The sequence below is a fragment of the Thermobia domestica genome, chromosome 1, assembly GCF_964235325.1.
Source record: "Thermobia domestica chromosome 1, izTheDome1.hap1.1, whole genome shotgun sequence".
NCBI classification, from domain to species: domain Eukaryota; kingdom Metazoa; phylum Arthropoda; class Insecta; order Zygentoma; family Lepismatidae; genus Thermobia; species Thermobia domestica.
The window spans coordinates 213,321,468-213,340,346 of NC_137454.1; the positions used below are offsets into that span (position 1 = coordinate 213,321,468).

Here is an 18,879-nt window from a genome sequence, read left to right on the forward strand (position 1 = left end):
AGCCTCGATGTTGAAAAAGGACATTAAGCTCCAAAGAAACGAACACAATCATCCTTAATGTCTCGATAGCTTCATAAATTTATAAAATTGCATTTTCTCTTCTAATCCAATTATTATCACCTCCTGTTATTACCTCCCAAGTTCTATTTTTTTCTTACACTCTGCGACTGCAAAAAAACCAGGTTTCATATATTTAAGAAATATATAACTACTAATTCGGGCTGTCGCAAGAATAGGAAGAGTTACAAAATGACAACTGTAATAAAAGTACACACTTTACGAACTTTAAAGTTGATCTGATGTAGCCCTTCTGGTAATTCTAACTCGTTCTAATACATTCGAAAACCTTTCTATTGTTTGGATACATTTCTAATTATGCTTTCCCTACTAAGTTGAGGACGCTGAACATGGGCGCACAAAGAAAATTTTCTAGGAGGCATCTCCCTGGCTGCTATATTACGTTTAGTATTTTTTTATTTGTATTAAGAAGATTTTTAAGAAATTTGTTTTTGTAAGCCAGGGGGTCCGGGTCCCACCCTGTCCCCATTCAGGCGCTCATGACGTTGAATCTAATGGATCTGTTTCGAAACGTAATCGTGTATGGGGTTACGAGAAAATGACCTCAAAATTGGGCTCCTTGAAGTGTCGCTTATAGCAATGGCAAAAGTGACAATCCTTGGATACATTTCTCATTACGCTTTTTATATCAATTTGAGTACGCTAAATTCAATGGGACTATTTTTAATAATATTTCTCCATATCATGAGAAAATGACCTTGATGGAGCTCTTTAATTTTAAATAGTTTCTGTATAACTACCGTGTTTACTCGCGTAATAGTCGCACATTTTTTTTACCATTTTTAATGCAAAAATGCAACTGCGACTATTACGCAAGGAAAGCTGCCATTCAATTATTGCTACGATCAAAACAATTTCAAGTTTTGATACATACAGCATTGTGTCAACAGAAAAAAATAAATATAGCCTACATACTGTAAAATATCAAACTTGTAAAAATTAAACTCGTAACTTACCGATTCGTGAGAGACAAAAAAGTCTTCTTGGCATTGGCACAAAAGACCGGTATATTTACATAATCGGGAAACACATGAATAACAACTACGTAATACCCCCAAAAAGAACGATGTAATGAAGAACGTAAACAGGAACATCAGGAAAAACGAAAAGTTCTTTTGCTCGGACTCGCGCAATATATCTATAAGCAATTTTGAAGAAAGTCTCGTTCACAAAGACAAAAATCCCGTAGACTACGACTTTTATTACAGGGATTTTTTGGCGAAAGTTTTTACTTCAAATTTAAGGTGCGACTATTTTGAGAAGGCGACTATTATACGAGTAAACACGATATAATTTAGTACACCCTCCCTCACTTTGAACAATAGCCAGGGAAATGAAAATATTGCAACACGAAGTTCAAGAAACACAAATTGTAATTTCAATTTATAAATTTCATTGAGAAGAAGAAATGAAGGCCCTTTATTTTCTGTTGATTTGCTCAGATTCGGCAAACTAGCTGCACACTGACTTAGATATTTATTTGTCTTTGACAAGAATGTTATTCAAATCGTCAGAGCAGGTTGATAATTAAGCTCCTGATGGCATCACTACCGTACAGTGTTTATTCTCATTTCTGCACACCGAGAATCCATCTGAGATACGATCTTTGTTTACCTTCAGTTTCTTGTTTTAAATTGTTATGTAGAGAAGTGTTTCAGACGCTCTACCGCTGCCACAATCAAAACCTTCTTTCTCCTTCAAATATATATATATATATATATATATATATATATATATATATATATATATATATATATATATATATATATATATATATATATATATATTTCGGAGATCCAAATATTTTCAAGGAGCTCAAATTCAATATAAGGATAAATTTTATTAAAATTTGTAAAATTACCCATAAAATTAGACTAAATTTACAGAAAAGTCGGGGTTTCTGGGGGTCCGGACCCCCAGAACCCACCTCTGCATACGTTCCTGATTTAGACCATATATCTCTTGAATTCTTATCTATGGTAATCTTAAGAGCTTTAACGTTGTTCAATTTAGTATCAAAGGAGTTATCTTTTGACTGCAGAATCCAACTGCTTACATTTATATGGTTTAAATTTTCCCTCCAAACATTCAAGAAAATCGATAACTCAAACTTGGAAAAATAATTAATCAGCCCGTTCACTTATGCTATTCCATCATAATATATACTGCATTGGCTTGTGTGTTGTATAAAACTTTCATTATCTCTGCTAGTTTTTCTGCAAATTGCTTCACTGCTTCAATTCGTGCATACTTCAACTTGTTTCAGAAAGGCTATGAAGGGATCGCCCACCATTTTAATAATCTCTGTGGGCTTGAAAATAACCAAGAACCAATACAAAGGTCACTAAATTCTTGTACATTAAAAATTAACACTTGTGTGGCTTTCACTTTCACTTTTTAGCTGCACACGTGTCCAATTAAAAGTTTACTTTTTTCGCTGGATGCATTCTGTCCTCTAATTATCCTTATTTTCCTTGTTAATTTTTCCTTTCTTTCTTCTTCCTTTTCCTTTCTTCTTCTTTATGCAGAATCTTCTCCCACTCCTTATTTATCGAGAATCCTGCATTCCAGTTCATTACCTTGTCTCCTTCCTTCATAATCTCCCTGGCTTCCTTCCATTTTCTCACCAAAGTTCTGTTCTCTACTTCTATGACTTCTGCTTCTTCCTACCCTATCCTGTGGTTTGTCTCTTTCTGATGCTTGTATATCGCATTGTTGTCCCTTTTCAATCTTATATCATCCTGGTGCTGTTTAATACTTTCTTGCATTTTCTTTTTTGTTTCTCCTATGTAAATTTTGTTACATTCCGCGCATCCTACTCTATATATTACTCCCCTTTGATCTTTGTCCGCTACTGCTTTTCTCTTGGTTCTTCTTACTAGTTCAATTATTCTGCTTCCTCCTTTCCTGTACGTCCTAATTCCTACTTTCCGAAGCATTCTCTTTATCTTCTCTGTTTCTTTGCCTAGGCTTTCTATTCCAAACCATTTTTTGTTCTTGTCTTCTTCCTCTTTCTTTCTCTCTCTTGCTATGTCTCTTGTGATCTTATCCTCTTCGTTGTGTCCATTTCTCCTTAGCTGTGTCCAGAACTTCTTTAATGTAATTTTAACCACATTTCTTACAGTCTGAAAAAGGGTGCTGTCGTGTTACCCAAGGTGAATGGAAGGGGGATACATATAAAAGATTGCTAGAAAATGATCGATATTAGTGTCGAATTCATAGTTTTCGGGGTCGCTTAGATAAATAGTGAGACTTTCGATTTCGCTTAACTCCGATTAAGCTCTCATTAGTAGGGATGGGCACGAGCGACTTTTCTTTGAAACTCGACTCGACTCGAAACATATATCTTTGAAGTCTACTCTAGAACTCGGCGCGAAAAATATCCTCCAACTCGACTCGGATTAGAGTCGAGTCGAACCAAAACAAGCCAAATCCTGTGTGTAGTCCTACCTAGACAATACATAGACCATATAATTATTCTATTATCAATTATACTACTATTACTACAAATAATAATAATAATAATAATAATAATAATAATAATAATAATAATAATAATAATAATAATTATAATAATAATGGGAAATGCGGCACTGTTAGCGGCGCTTAAAACTTACGACTCGACTCTAATATCGGTTGATTTCGATATTTTTATGTTGCTACGTAACCACCCTGGGTGCTAATGGGAGCTTAATTGGACTTGAATTGAAAGTAGAACTATTCACCTAAGCGACCACGAAACTATGGGTTCGATACTAATATCAACCCGTTTCTAGCATTTTTGATATGTATCCCGACAGTACTCTTTCCTAGATTGTAAGAAATATAGTTAAAATTGCTCTAGATATATCAGAATAATGTTGAAACACACACATACATCCACTTTTATATTCTGTATAAATAGAAAGTGAGCGAGCGAGCGAGAGAGCGACTCAAGATATCACCACTTCCACATTGTAACGCATATATAAGTATTTCAATCAATGTTGCTTTTTTTCAACACTTGATAACAAGTCTTATTATATTTAAAAAAAGAAAAACACATCTGCAAACTTTTTCCCGATTGCAAAGGCTGGCTTGGAGGTTCGAACCTGGTTTACTATTTTCCGAAGATACCCGAAGTTGGACTTAGAAAATTTTTGCCTCAAAACACCAATAAAGAATGCGCTCAACCTTTTTGAGACAAGGTGTACCTATTTTCCAGCGTAAAGGACGCAGGAACAACAAAAGAGTATCATCGTGCAGAGAATTACAGAATCAGCTGTGGAAAGAGGACAAGCAAAGACAAAAAGCGTTGTAGAAAACAAGGGCACAGATGGCATGTCTAGCAACTGGAAACATGAAGGTTCATCACATAAACGTTCTATGGATAATGATAAAGTTTTAGCTATGGTATGGTATACATCAGCGTAGGTGTTCCACAAGGATCAATTTTAGGACCTATACTGTATCTCCTCTACATAAATGATCAGCCAGACCACCTTAGGGAGAATAAACTTATTAACGAACTTAAAAAAAATCGTTACTGAATTCTCTGTCTGTGTGTCTGTCTGTCTGTTATTTGCAATTTTTTTTTTCAATTTTGCGTCTTCCATTCGATAGAGCATCAAAAACTATCAGAGAAAGTGATTACATTTTTCGCGTCACTCTTACCGTTCCCGAGATATTGGCCCAAATGGCCGATTTCCAGAGATTTAAGGAGCCATATTTCGTGAACCGCAAGTCATGGAGAGAACATATTTGTGTTGATCAATATTTAAAAGGATAGTAAATATTTTGGTACCAAATAGTAACCGATGACCACTGGTTTGGCCAATGGCTAGTTGGCCAGTGGCTACCAATTAATAACGGTACCCAAATGTTTACCATTCTCTTAGGCAACACCAATATCATCTCTCTATGACTTACCGTTCTCGTGATATTGGCCAAAAATGGCCAATTTCTAGATATTTAGGAGACATAGCTCGGGAACCATAAGTTATAGAGAGATGATATTGATGTTGTTCAATACCTAAGAGGATGGTAAATATTTTGGTACTAAATAGTAACCGGGGGCCACTGTCCAATTGGCCAATGGTTTGGCCAGTGGCCATCAATTAATGACGGTACGAAAATGTTTAACATTCCATTAGGGATTGATTAACACCAATATTATTTGTCTATGGCTTACCGTTCCCGTGATATTGGCTAAAAGGTAGTTCCGATTTCGGTAGATTTAAGAAGCCAAATCTCAGGAACCGTAAGTCACACAGAGATCATATTGATGTTGATCAATACTTAAGAGGATGGTGAACATCTTGGTACCAAATAGTAACCGGTGGCCGCTGATTAACTGTCTACCGGGCAACTGCTACCGTTCCCCAGATATTGGCCAAAAAAGTTCGAATTTCTAGATATTTAAGCAGCCATATCTCGAGAACTGTAAGTCATTAGAGAGATCATATTTTACTAATTTTTGCGAGAAAGAGAAGAAGGTGCGGTTAAAAAGATTTACTTTTACATCTAGGAACAATGACAGCTATCCTTCCCGCTCCATCTCTACATTCTTTTTAAGTTCGTTCTGGCAATGCTCTTGGGGCATTCTCGACTGGTTTTATATGCAGACAATACAAACGTCATTATAAAATCAGAACCGTCCCAAATTCAAAAGAAAATAAACTAAGATAAACACAGATATAATACGAGAACGAAGTCACATCTCCAAGTTCTTCTTTATAATACCACTTTGTTTTCGAAAACAATTGCATACAAAGGTGTAAAACTCTTTAACTCATTGCCTAATCAAATTAAGTCTCTTACTAAACATGAAAGTTTCAAAAAGACAGTACAATCTGCTACTCTGCTACTCTGTTGCTAAATCACTGCTTTTACACTTTGGAGGAATACTTGCAAACCGATCTAAGTTCTGCTAAGTCGTAAATGTAATTTTTGTGCATGCTATTTTATCTATTTTATATAAAATAAGCATATCGTCGGCGGCAATTCAAAACCTGCTATGTGCATTTTGCAGGAGAAGCGAAAAACAGTATCCTGGTTAGCTTTTTGGCTTTATAAAAGTGATGTTATAAGTAATATTTGATGCTGCACGTAACTGGTACCTTTTCAAGTTACTTGAGAAGGTACCAGTTACGTGCAGCATCAAATATTACTTATAACATCACTTTTATAAAGCGAAAAATCTAACCAGGATACTGTTTTTCGCTTCTCCTGCATGTAACGCACCATCCTTCTGGATCTGGGAAGAAGAAGAATGGATGGTTACATGAAAGAAAATTGTATTTTGAGCGATATATTGTCTATTAAGACTCCTATTATTAATCAATTTCAGTATTTAAAACGAATTTTTTCTCTTTGTTAAAAAGTATTTTTTTTGAAAAATAGGAGAAAGAAGAAAGTATATAAAAAAGTTTGATAGGAATAATGTAAGGAGGAATTGACTGAGAAACTATATGCTATGACAACTTGCGGGAAAAAAAAAGGTTTTGCGCGTGTTTGTTCGGTGGGCGTGGCTTTTCCCTCCAACTCTTCCTGGCTCGGTGACTCAGGGACCCGTTATCTTGTTCCCTACCTTAGCCCAGAGAGGATGGAGTTGTTTGGTGGTTACGTGTTCTTGCTTTGCTTTGTGTTAAGTAGGACATGTTTGTGAGTGAATATACGTGGGCAAGTCTAAGTTCCGTGCCAGAAAATCTTTTGCTACTATTTGTTCTTTGCGAGTTAAGCGAAGTTAAATATCACGATGTGTTGAACAAGTTCACAGTGTTAGTGAAAGAAGTTGGCAAGGAAATAGCCTATTTTTGTGCTTGTTACAGAGTCAGAGAGGGAAAGTGTGCATGCAAAGTGAACCCTCAATTCGCTCTATTCAGTTCTATTTGGTGAGTGAATTCATTGTGCATTTTGGTCCTGTTTCATTACTTATTAATCTCTCTGAAATATTTTTTTTTCAAAAAAAAAAGGAATTTATTAAAGAGAGAGAGAATTCTTGTAGTGTGGGACATTTCTTAGTAGAGTCCGTAGAGATTGCTAGTTTGGATACCTGTTTCTTCTGGCAATCCTAAAGATTTGTCCTGGAATTTATCCTCTGTAACAACGTGATAGTATAATTTCTGGCACAGAGCAAGAATTGCGTACGTGCATAGTCAACAGTTAGTCAAAGAAGCCAAATACCAAACGAGAGGAAAAAAGGAAATAGGTAAACCATTGATTTTTTTCGACACCTGGTGAGTTAATAATATTATATTTACTTATAGTAATTGTGTTTGTCAAAACTGTGGATTGTGGGGTCGTTGATAGTTTGTTTCCAAAGGGTTTAAACTTCGCGAACCTTTGCCTTCCGACAGTAGTTATTTTTCCTCCCAGAAATTGTGGCGATTATTCTTTCTACTTTGACCTTAATCGTTGAAACAAGATATAAACCAACTGCGGATCCGATATTTCGTTTAGATTAAGTATTTCTTTTTCAGCTGTTAGCCATATGTCAGAAGGAGAGCGTATTTAGATATTATTTTCTCGAAAGAAAAATATAAATTTCTTCTCGAAAGTTGTCATAAGCTTGAAAGTTAAGATTTTGATTCAGATATTAATTTGACTGATATTAATTTGATAAATTAACTAATTAAGATATAAAAATATTGTAAGATTTTAGTTCAGAAATATTATTCATGTTTGAAGAAATTTATCAATGAGTAGTTAATGGTCGTAAAAGTCGTTGAGAGATTATTAACTGTTAAAGTCAAGATTTGAAGAGAATTAGTTATTATTGATTGGAGATACTGTTTGAAATATAATTGAAATTAAATTTAAAGAAGATAAGAATCAACTAGTAAAGTTTTTAATTGAAATTTTTTTGAGATTTAATCAACATAATGATCAGATAATTATTATTAGAATAGTTGTATATTGCACATTTCAAACGAGTGTATATAAGCTATTCAAACGTTTTAGTTCATATACACCTCCTTATATTGGAAATAAAGTTGTTATCTTAAAACTTGAAACATTGTTGTACATGTTCTTTAAGTTTATGTTTAGTGTGTTTCCTTTTCCAACTAGAAATATTGGATCTGCAATTCCAGCTAATACTAGCATAGTTGATTACGCGAAACTGCTCGATTCTCCTCTCCCAAGCCCTCTCTGCCAGGCTTTGTGATCTGAGTTCATATTGACAGTTTGTTTAATTAATAATTTTTTTTGTTGTAAACTCTCCATGTGAATTCGATTAGACGAGGCTAGGTGGAAGGGGGCGTTACAATTTCAGTAGGGAACAAGATCACCATTCTAAGATCTCATATCTAGATCTTTAAGAGAGTAAGTTTATGTTTGTGTTATTCTTAGGATATCTTATACATTTTCATTCCACTAAGAGTTACAAAGTAAAAAGAAAAGGAAATATTATTGAAGTAGAATATCCTAAATTATATTTTGGTAATTTATCTTTACCATTAGTATTCTTGTAAAAACTTAGTTGAATTTTCAGATTCCTCCAACTTTTTCATTCCACTTCAATTTAATATTGAATTTAAAGGATAAGATTGTGAATGTGTTGGAGTATTGACTGCTTTAAATTAAATTTGTTAGTAGATTTTCACATTTTTAAGCTGTTAGTTGATACTTTCCTCCAACATTCTCATTCTACAAAAAAGTTTATAATATTGTTAGGATTTTGATAATTGGAATGATAGTTAAGTATATTTATTTGGAATTGAATTTTGCAAAATATTTGTCCTATTAAAGAGAGATAGCTTTTTCCTCCTACATTTTAGTTCCACTAAAATAATTTTTTGAATTTTTTGTAAAATTTATGAATATTTATAAATCATTTGATGATTATTGAGAAAGACTTTCAAATTTGTGTAGTTAAATTTTCAAATTTCTCATTTTCCTCCAACATTATCATTCTACTTAGAGTTGATAATTGTATCTAACCTAGATAATTTGAATGAAATTGAATTTTAAATTGTTTATGAATATATATTCTGATATTTTGAGTATTATTTTTCCAAATATTGATAAAAATATATCGCCACTCCGTTTTGTGTTCTTTGAATTTGAGGATCATTGATTGGTCGAACATTATTGTTGTTTATGAATAATTTCAGATCTCTTCCAAAGTTTATCGTATCAATTTCTAGTTTGTGTTCCTAGTAGTAGTAGTAGTTTAGTATCTGTATATGTCTATTTTTAAGTATTGTTTATATATTGTGTTGTTTTGCTTTGTTTATCTTTGTATTATGGATAACATTCAAAGCGAAAGTGATTATATCAGCATTGACATGCCAGACTCAGAATTTGTTACTATTGATGCAACTGGGCATCCGAGTTTAAATTCTAATTTCGGCTCTTTGAGTATGAGTTTAACGCCGCCGATGCATACTAATTCGGGTGTTAGGTTTTTTCCTACTCCAGATAGGAATAATTTGAATTTTTCAGTTAATAGTTCAGCGGAGACTTATGGTTTTAGTAGGATAGCTAATCCTCCTAGCTTGAATATTTCTAGACCAGAACATAGGGTTACTTTTAATGAACCGCCTATAAGAAGAGAGATGGGGACTTCTCCTCCTGATTTAAATTCTTCCAATGAAAATAGATTTCGAAATAGATACTTAGAGTTGGGTAATTATTATAATAGAGTTTCGAATATTCTCAGTTCTACTCCTAGAGTGAGAATAAATAATATGCATGCTGGCAATTCTAACTTTGGTCCAAGTATGAGAAATCTAGACGGTAGAAATATTGATAGGGGAGTACAATCTCAGGTAAATTTAGATGATCATCATTTGGAAGCTCATTATGAACATAAATTAATGTTGAAGTATACCCATTCTAGATCTTTAACTTATTTGGAGAATAGATTTATGAATATTAAAAACGTGAATGGTAGTGATAGCTTGCAAATTTTCGAATTATTGTTCCAAATTGAAGAAATACTAATGGAGAGCAGCTATTCATTTAACATGATACTATCAGTTTTAATTCCGAAATGTAATGGGATTGTTTTAAGAATAGTTACTTCGGCATTGAATGATCATTTAGATTGGAATGTGTTTAAGAATAACTTACTATCTAGATTTATTACTCCTACAACTGTTCATTCATTAGTGAGTGACAGAATTTATAGAAAGCAGAAATTATCGGAACTCATGAATGAATATGTGAAATCTGTAACTATTTCAATGAATGTATTAGGATTAAACATGGAAGAATGTGAATTAGTTAGAATAATATTAATGGGAATGAACCCAAACCAAAGGAATAGGATGCTAGGAAATTATTTTCCTAATAGCCGTTTAGAACTATTAGACATAGCCGAAAGATTTATAATGAGTACTCGAGAACAAATTGAGTATAATAGAGCGATGGGAGTCAAAAGTAAAAATCATATGGTTCTTTCTAATAAGTTGAAAGTCAGTGATAATAATCAGAAATATAAGAATTTTTCAAGTAATTATGTAAAATCGAATCGAATGAATGAAAATTCCGAGGTTTCGATACCTTCAGAATTCTCGAAAGTTAATAACAATAGAGATCGTTCCAAAGTTATGGAAAAGACAGTAAACCAGAAAATTCCTTCGGAGATGGACGGATTAGTAGCGACCTTCGTTATTGGCAAGATTAATAATATATTAACAAGTGTCTGTGTAGACGGAGGGTCTAGTTTTAATCTTGTTACTAGATCTTTGGTTCGTCGCAGTGGTGCCGAACAACATATACGTACTGTGGAAGAAAAAACGGTGAATGCCCCTTCGGGTTTACATTTCTTCACGGGAGAAGAGATTACGTTGAATGTTAACTTATCCGGATATTTCCAAGTGGTGAATTTTCGTGTTGTGGAACAGCTACCATGTGAGTGTTTGTTGGGAATGCCTTTCCTTAAATCTACATCTGCTGTTTTGGACTACGAGAATCATAGTTTAGTTTTGAACGGAGGAAGAAAGAGAGTCCGTTTAACATTTCAGAAGAACGTGTTTAAAAGTGGATTCAGGTCTGTAGATCCTCAAGAACAGCGACAATTTATAAGCAGACCAGAGAAAAAGAAATCAGTAAATCAGACTTCACCGAGTGTTTCTTCGATTTTTATTAGATCGGATTACAATTCTTCGGGATATTGTGATAGGGGAATTCAATGCGAACTTGAACTGAATAACTTAGAAGATCAATTACTTACGATTGAAGTTCCAAATTCATCACAATTAATTGAAATGAAGAATTGGATTGAATGCGATTTGTTGAGGGCTTCCAACTCCATGGAAACTCCAGCAAATACAATTAGTGATGCATCAAGATCTCCTAGCGTGAATGGTGAAGGATTGGAACTAGGAAGATTTCCAACCACTCATACAGAGGAAACACCTTGTAGAACAACATGTGTCGACATGGCTATGATCTCAACTGATGTTAATGGTAGAGATTTAGTTCAAACTCAGCAAGATGAAAAGGATGATCAAATAGCCATGGAGAAGAATAAGGAAGTTGATGGAAGAAGTGAAGAAATGGATCAATCTTCGGGTTGTTTGAAAAAGAAGATTCCTTCTAAGAAGTCAAGAAAGAGAAGGATTAAGAAGAAGAAGAGTGCAGATCTGGTGAATAGGGACGAGAGTCAGGAATCCAAGGTTAATGAATCCTGTATTGAATTTCCTTCTGCTTCGAAGGTACAGACTGGACATCATCACAGTTCATCGGAAGCATCAGATGTGGATATTGAACAGGCAGAAAACTTCCATAAACTTGTCAATAGAAATAAAAAATATTTCAATAAAGATTCTCACCAGGGAGAAACCAAATGTAAACGATCTCCACAGGTGAAAAACACATCGAACACACAGGGGGAAAAATCAGATGATGAAAACTGGAAGTATCGCAATCAGGATGTTAATTCATTCATAGATTCGATTAATAAAGATTATGCAGATGTTATCACTGAACGAGTTGGATGCATCAAAGATTTCACCGGTCATATTTATTTATTAGAAGACAAACCATTTAAACAAAATCCATTTCCAATCCCGAAGGGAAAGGAAAAGATTTTTGACGAACAGATTCGAGAGTTGGTTGAACAGGGTATATTAGAGGAAGTAGACCATTCCAACTACGCTAGCAGTTGCTTCCTTGTTAAGAACAAAAATAATACATTTAGAATTGTCGGAAATTACGTTAAGGCTAATTCATTAATAGTTAATGATCCTTTTCCTGCTCCAAACTTGGAGGAATGTCTGACAGGGTTGTCGGGGAAGATGCTGTATTCACGCATTGACTTACGGCGTGCGTACAATCAGATTAAACTAGACGATAACTCAAGAGACATTACTACAATAGTTACTCCAAAGGGATTATATCGTTATACACGAGTACCAGTTGGAATTAAAACTGGAAGTAACCTATTAACTCGTGTAATGAAAAAAACTGTTAGGAGACTTGGAAAAGGAGGGTGTAAAAACGTATTTCGACGATGTATTGATATTTTCAGATACTGTAAAGGAACATAAGGAAACAATTATAAAGGTTTTCGATATATTTAGAAAATATAATGTAACGGTCTCACCTGATAAGTGTTTGTTTTTCTATAATAAGATTAATTACCTAGGTTATGTAGTATCAGGGGACCAAATGGAGATTGATCCGAAACGGGTATCAGCAATCCAAAATATTCCTCCACCAAGGAATCGTAGAGGTCTGATGAAAATTCTCGGGTTGTTTAGTTATTATTCTAAGTTCGCGCCCGAAATGCAAGAACTCATGGGTCCTTTAAGTGAACTCAAGTCTGTCAATAGAAAATTTGAATGGAATCTAGAACATCAAAAGATTCTTGACAGCTTGAAGAAATTATTGGTGGAGAATGTTGTGTTAAAAACTCCTGACCTCAATAAACGTTTTATAGTAAACGTGGATGGCTCAGGGAAGAGTATCGCTGGGTGTTTGCAACAGGAGAACAGCAAGGGGGAGTACCAACCCGTTGCGTTCTTCAGTAAGAAACTGTCGGAAGCTGACAAACACCGCAGCATTTATGAAATCGAGTTCATTAGCTTGGTAAAAACGATTGCTCGGTTCCGGCATTACTTGGTAAAGGAATTTGACGTACTAACGGACAATAAGGCTTTGACTTGGATTCTCAGCAATTCAAAGAGACTTATGAAATACGGACCATTAGTAGAAACCCTTTGTCAATTTGATTTTCAAATAAAGCACGTTAGGTCTTCCGAGAATTTAGTAGCAGACACATTGACAAGGGTTTACGATCCCTTTGAATTCCGCATTATTGATGGGCCTATGGGATTAGCTGCCTTTAATGAGAATCTAAGGTTAGCGCATATGTGGAGACTTCCTTTGATAAAAGAACCGATCGATGAGCTGCAGAGAGAAGACTCTGAATTAGGAGATATTATTCTGAAGATAGAAAAGGGTGAGTCAGTTTCAGGCTATATCCTGAATAAGAGCATACTAATGAAAAAGACGAACTCGGTAAACAACCCTTACAAGATTGTTATTCCCAAGAATCTAAGAAAGGTGCTAATCGAATATTATCACAATGATAAACTGGTTGGCGGCCATTCTGGCATTTATCGGACCTTGAAGAAGCTATATAAGCGATTCACTTGGGAAAATATGAAGCAAGAAGTAACGGAGTTTGTTCGATGTTGCCATCGATGTCAGTTGTCAAAGGAGGAAAATAAAAAGAAAATGGGACACCTAATCTCTGAATACAATAAGAGAATAGGATCACATTGGATGATTGACATCATTGGAATTTTACCCACCTCTAAAGGCTTTAAGTATATACTCATTGGAGTTGATAACGCTAGTAGGTTTGTGGTGTTGGAGAAGCTAAGAACTTTAACTTCAGCATCAATTACCGAAAAGCTAATGTATATGTTTAGTAGGTTGGGATTTCCCGAAGCAATATCTACTGACAATGCTTCAGTTTTTGTATCTGAGCATTTCAGAAAGTTTATGTTTGGACTTGGCATAAATCATATTAAGCTTAGTCCATATCATCCTGAAGGAAACATTTCTGAGCGATTTATCAAGACCTTGAAGGGGTCAATTCGAGCTTATTTTGCAGATAAGCAAAACCAGTGGTCTAATCTTATTCCCGATTTGCAATACACATTGAATATTAGTGAGCATTCTGGATTGAAGATGTCTCCGATCGAGATATTTTTTGGACGTCCTACCAACACACCTTTGGAGAACCGATGGAACATCTCACAGTCAGATATAGGGGGTAAATCAACCCAAGAGCTTTGGCTAAATGCCATGCAGAATATGGAGAAATCGTGGAATAAAAGAAAGAAATTAATGGCTCAGAGGAGAAGGGAAGTATCCTTTGGATTAGGAGATAAGGTTCTTATTAGATCCCATGTAAAGTCATCCCTTAAAGACAAAATAGCAAAGTCTCTTAGTGACAAATGGCTCGGTCCATTTGTAGTCCGTCGTTTCCTGACCCCAAGTACAGTACTAGTATCGAATGAAGAAAATAGTTTAAATTCATTCCGTAGAAGTCATGTCTCGGAACTAAAAGTATATAGAGAACCTAGAGTTTTGAATTAATAATAGAAATGGAAGAGAAATGAAATTAATTCATTTGAGATAAGGATTATTGAATATTAACAACTATTAGTCATATAATTTTATTATTGTTATTGGATCTCGTATATTTGTATATAGTTTTGTTATTGTTAATCTATTAAATTATTCGCATTTATTTACCATGGCCATGGAATTAGGAAAAACTTTTGATAATACTAAATGCACATAGAGATCTCTAAACTTTGCAAATAGATTGTAAATAGTAAATTGTTGATTTAAATTTTAAATTGATTTGTATTCAAAGAATTGTGTATAGATAATTAATTTATTATATTTGTAAATATGTGTTGGACTAATAGTTTGTTTTTCTATTTTGTAGATTTCCTGAAAAAAAATAGCTTTGTATATTTTTTTTTATTCTAAGGCGTGGCGGATGTAACGCACCATCCTTCTGGATCTGGGAAGAAGAAGAATGGATGGTTACATGAAAGAAAATTGTATTTTGAGCGATATATTGTCTATTAAGACTCCTATTATTAATCAATTTCAGTATTTAAAACGAATTTTTTCTCTTTGTTAAAAAGTATTTTTTTTGAAAAATAGGAGAAAGAAGAAAGTATATAAAAAAGTTTGATAGGAATAATGTAAGGAGGAATTGACTGAGAAACTATATGCTATGACAACTTGCGGGAAAAAAAAAGGTTTTGCGCGTGTTTGTTCGGTGGGCGTGGCTTTTCCCTCCAACTCTTCCTGGCTCGGTGACTCAGGGACCCGTTATCTTGTTCCCTACCTTAGCCCAGAGAGGATGGAGTTGTTTGGTGGTTACGTGTTCTTGCTTTGCTTTGTGTTAAGTAGGACATGTTTGTGAGTGAATATACGTGGGCAAGTCTAAGTTCCGTGCCAGAAAATCTTTTGCTACTATTTGTTCTTTGCGAGTTAAGCGAAGTTAAATATCACGATGTGTTGAACAAGTTCACAGTGTTAGTGAAAGAAGTTGGCAAGGAAATAGCCTATTTTTGTGCTTGTTACAGAGTCAGAGGGAAAGTGTGCATGCAAAGTGAACCCTCAATTCGCTCTATTCAGTTCTATTTGGTGAGTGAATTCATTGTGCATTTTGGTCCTGTTTCATTACTTATTAATCTCTCTGAAATATTTTTTTTTCAAAAAAAAAAGGAATTTATTAAAGAGAGAGAGAATTCTTGTAGTGTGGGACATTTCTTAGTAGAGTCCGTAGAGATTGCTAGTTTGGATACCTGTTTCTTCTGGCAATCCTAAAGATTTGTCCTGGAATTTATCCTCTGTAACAACGTGATAGTATAATTTCTGGCACAGAGCAAGAATTGCGTACGTGCATAGTCAACAGTTAGTCAAAGAAGCCAAATACCAAACGAGAGGAAAAAAGGAAATAGGTAAACCATTGATTTTTTTCGACACCTGGTGAGTTAATAATATTATATTTACTTATAGTAATTGTGTTTGTCAAAACTGTGGATTGTGGGGTCGTTGATAGTTTGTTTCCAAAGGGTTTAAACTTCGCGAACCTTTGCCTTCCGACAGTAGTTATTTTTCCTCCCAGAAATTGTGGCGATTATTCTTTCTACTTTGACCTTAATCGTTGAAACAAGATATAAACCACCTGCGGATCCGATATTTCGTTTAGATTAAGTATTTCTTTTTCAGCTGTTAGCCATATGTCAGAAGGAGAGCGTATTTAGATATTATTTTCTCGAAAGAAAAATATAAATTTCTTCTCGAAAGTTGTCATAAGCTTGAAAGTTAAGATTTTGATTCAGATATTATTTTGACTGATATTAATTTGATAAATTAACTAATTAAGATATAAAAATATTGTAAGATTTTAGTTCAGAAATATTATTCATGTTTGAAGAAATTTATCAATGAGTAGTTAATGGTCGTAAAAGTCGTTGAGAGATTATTAACTGTTAAAGTCAAGATTTGAAGAGAATTAGTTATTATTGATTGGAGATACTGTTTGAAATATAATTGAAATTAAATTTAAAGAAGATAAGAATCAACTAGTAAAGTTTTTAATTGAAATTTTTTTGAGATTTAATCAACATAATGATCAGATAATTATTATTAGAATAGTTGTATATTGCACATTTCAAACGAGTGTATATAAGCTATTCAAACGTTTTAGTTCATATACACCTCCTTATATTGGAAATAAAGTTGTTATCTTAAAACTTGAAACATTGTTGTACATGTTCTTTAAGTTTATGTTTAGTGTGTTTCCTTTTCCAACTAGAAATATTGGATCTGCAATTCCAGCTAATACTAGCATAGTTGATTACGCGAAACTGCTCGATTCTCCTCTCCCAAGCCCTCTCTGCCAGGCTTTGTGATCTGAGTTCATATTGACAGTTTGTTTAATTAATAATTTTTTTTTGTTGTAAACTCTCCATGTGAATTCGATTAGACGAGGCTAGGTGGAAGGGGGCGTTACATGCAAAATGCACATAGCAGGTTTTGAATTGCCGCCGACGATATGCTGTATGGATGAGCCCCCTTCTTAATAATTCTTCCAAGGAAACCACAATATTTCATCATCCAGAAAATGTTGTAAAAGTAGTTATGTTTTTTTGTATAATATGAATATATATTTGTATAATCACATCATTGACATGTTCTATACTATTTGGCAATCAGCCAATGTAAATGATTATTGAACACAATAAAATTCAGTTCAATTCAATGTAACTTCATTTTTTTAAGTATCTTTCAGATATTTGGGTAGTGGCATGGAAATTTAATAATATGTTATCAGTGTTTCTTCTAGTCATATTTTAGTAATGGTGCGGCTTTGTCCCCTGAGTTACTTCCCCCAACATATAAATTACATTACCAGATTAATCACTATATAAACCGAAATAGTGTGCCAGTGCAGCCCCTTGCATTTCAAACTTGTCCCTCGGCCAAAATTTTCTAAAAGAAAGTAGAGTAGAGGGGGGCAAGAGTACGTGGGGGGTAAGGATACGATTCCCTAAAATCAGGTGAATATATTCGCGTATGGCAATAATGCGTCACGTGGAGTTTGATGTTAATGGCGTCTAGAACCTAAACAAGTTTGAGTGTGCTGCGGCAAACTACAAGCTATCTAGGTAATTATTTATGTTTTTCTAATAGTTTGATATAATATTGGAACATAAGTAGTTAATGAATAACTTACACAATTTTATAACGATTTCAAAGTATTATAAAGCGTTAGTTTCTAACATATCCATTGTTTGACAGGATGGAGTAAATTGACTTTCTTCCAACAGTTGGCTGTACAACATCATAGGAAAGTCAATTGTGTAGTGAGGGGGCAAGAGTACGCAGATACCTACGGGGCAAGGGTACGCGTGCGTACTCTTGCCCCTTCTGTTCTATGAAAAAGAATCCAATTTGATTTAGAACTAACAATCAAAAAAGAATGTAGATTCCGTTGTAATAGAGACTGACGGCAAACTTTACGAATACTGGTTCCCATATGTAGCCTCTAACGTTAAGAATTCTGAAGAATCCTGATATTTTCTTATGTACGACGGATAAATTTTGATTCTAAATACCATTCCTTACATAACAGTATCTAAGGTGGCGTTTGAGTTTTCGAAACAGATAAACGTGTGCGATAGTGACATCTGCAGTTATTGAATAACGTTACGCTTGCTTATTTTATTCAGGTTTCAGAAATACTACGCTTAGTCCTCTTTTATCTTAAATGTCAGTAGTCTTCAGTAATAAATTTCAATGGGCCTTATGCAGAGTTGTTCTGACGCGTGATTAGTGCCATACTAAAAATTACGACTACCGTATGTTTCCTGTAGTGGTCAGTCCTTTAGTAATCATACGTTAAAACGACTCTGCATAAGGCGGTATCAGTCCAATGATTGGTATGGGATTCTATAAAGATATATGAAGCTAACCTAACCTAACATTTGACAATATGTAGCTTCATCAAGGATAGGTCGAGAAGTTTTCTAGTTACCCTTGTAGGTGACAAGCATTCTGTAACTGATGGAATAACCTGGAAATATATTTTTATAAAAAGTCTAAATATTATCTGATTTTTTTGTATCCTATGCATTCCCATTACTGATATAAGGAGAATTAAGGATTTTTCTTTTCTTTTTTTGAATGAAATCTGCAACGCCTTTAGGTACAATAAAGCCAGTAGGCCTATTTACCGAAGAAATGGAGAACGAATTAGTGTAATATATCACATTACTGGATCAATTTTTCAATGAATTAACTTTAAAAGATCTAAGAAGAATGGCA

General features: G+C 34.3%; 1 protein-coding gene across 1 annotated transcript in view; it reads right to left on the reverse strand.

Moving 5' to 3' along the window:
• The window catches only part of LOC145693573 (ionotropic receptor coreceptor Ir8a-like), a 94,028-nt gene that overhangs the window by 31,973 nt on the left and 43,176 nt on the right, over nucleotides 1-18,879 (reverse strand). The gene's annotated exons all lie outside the window — the stretch shown is intronic.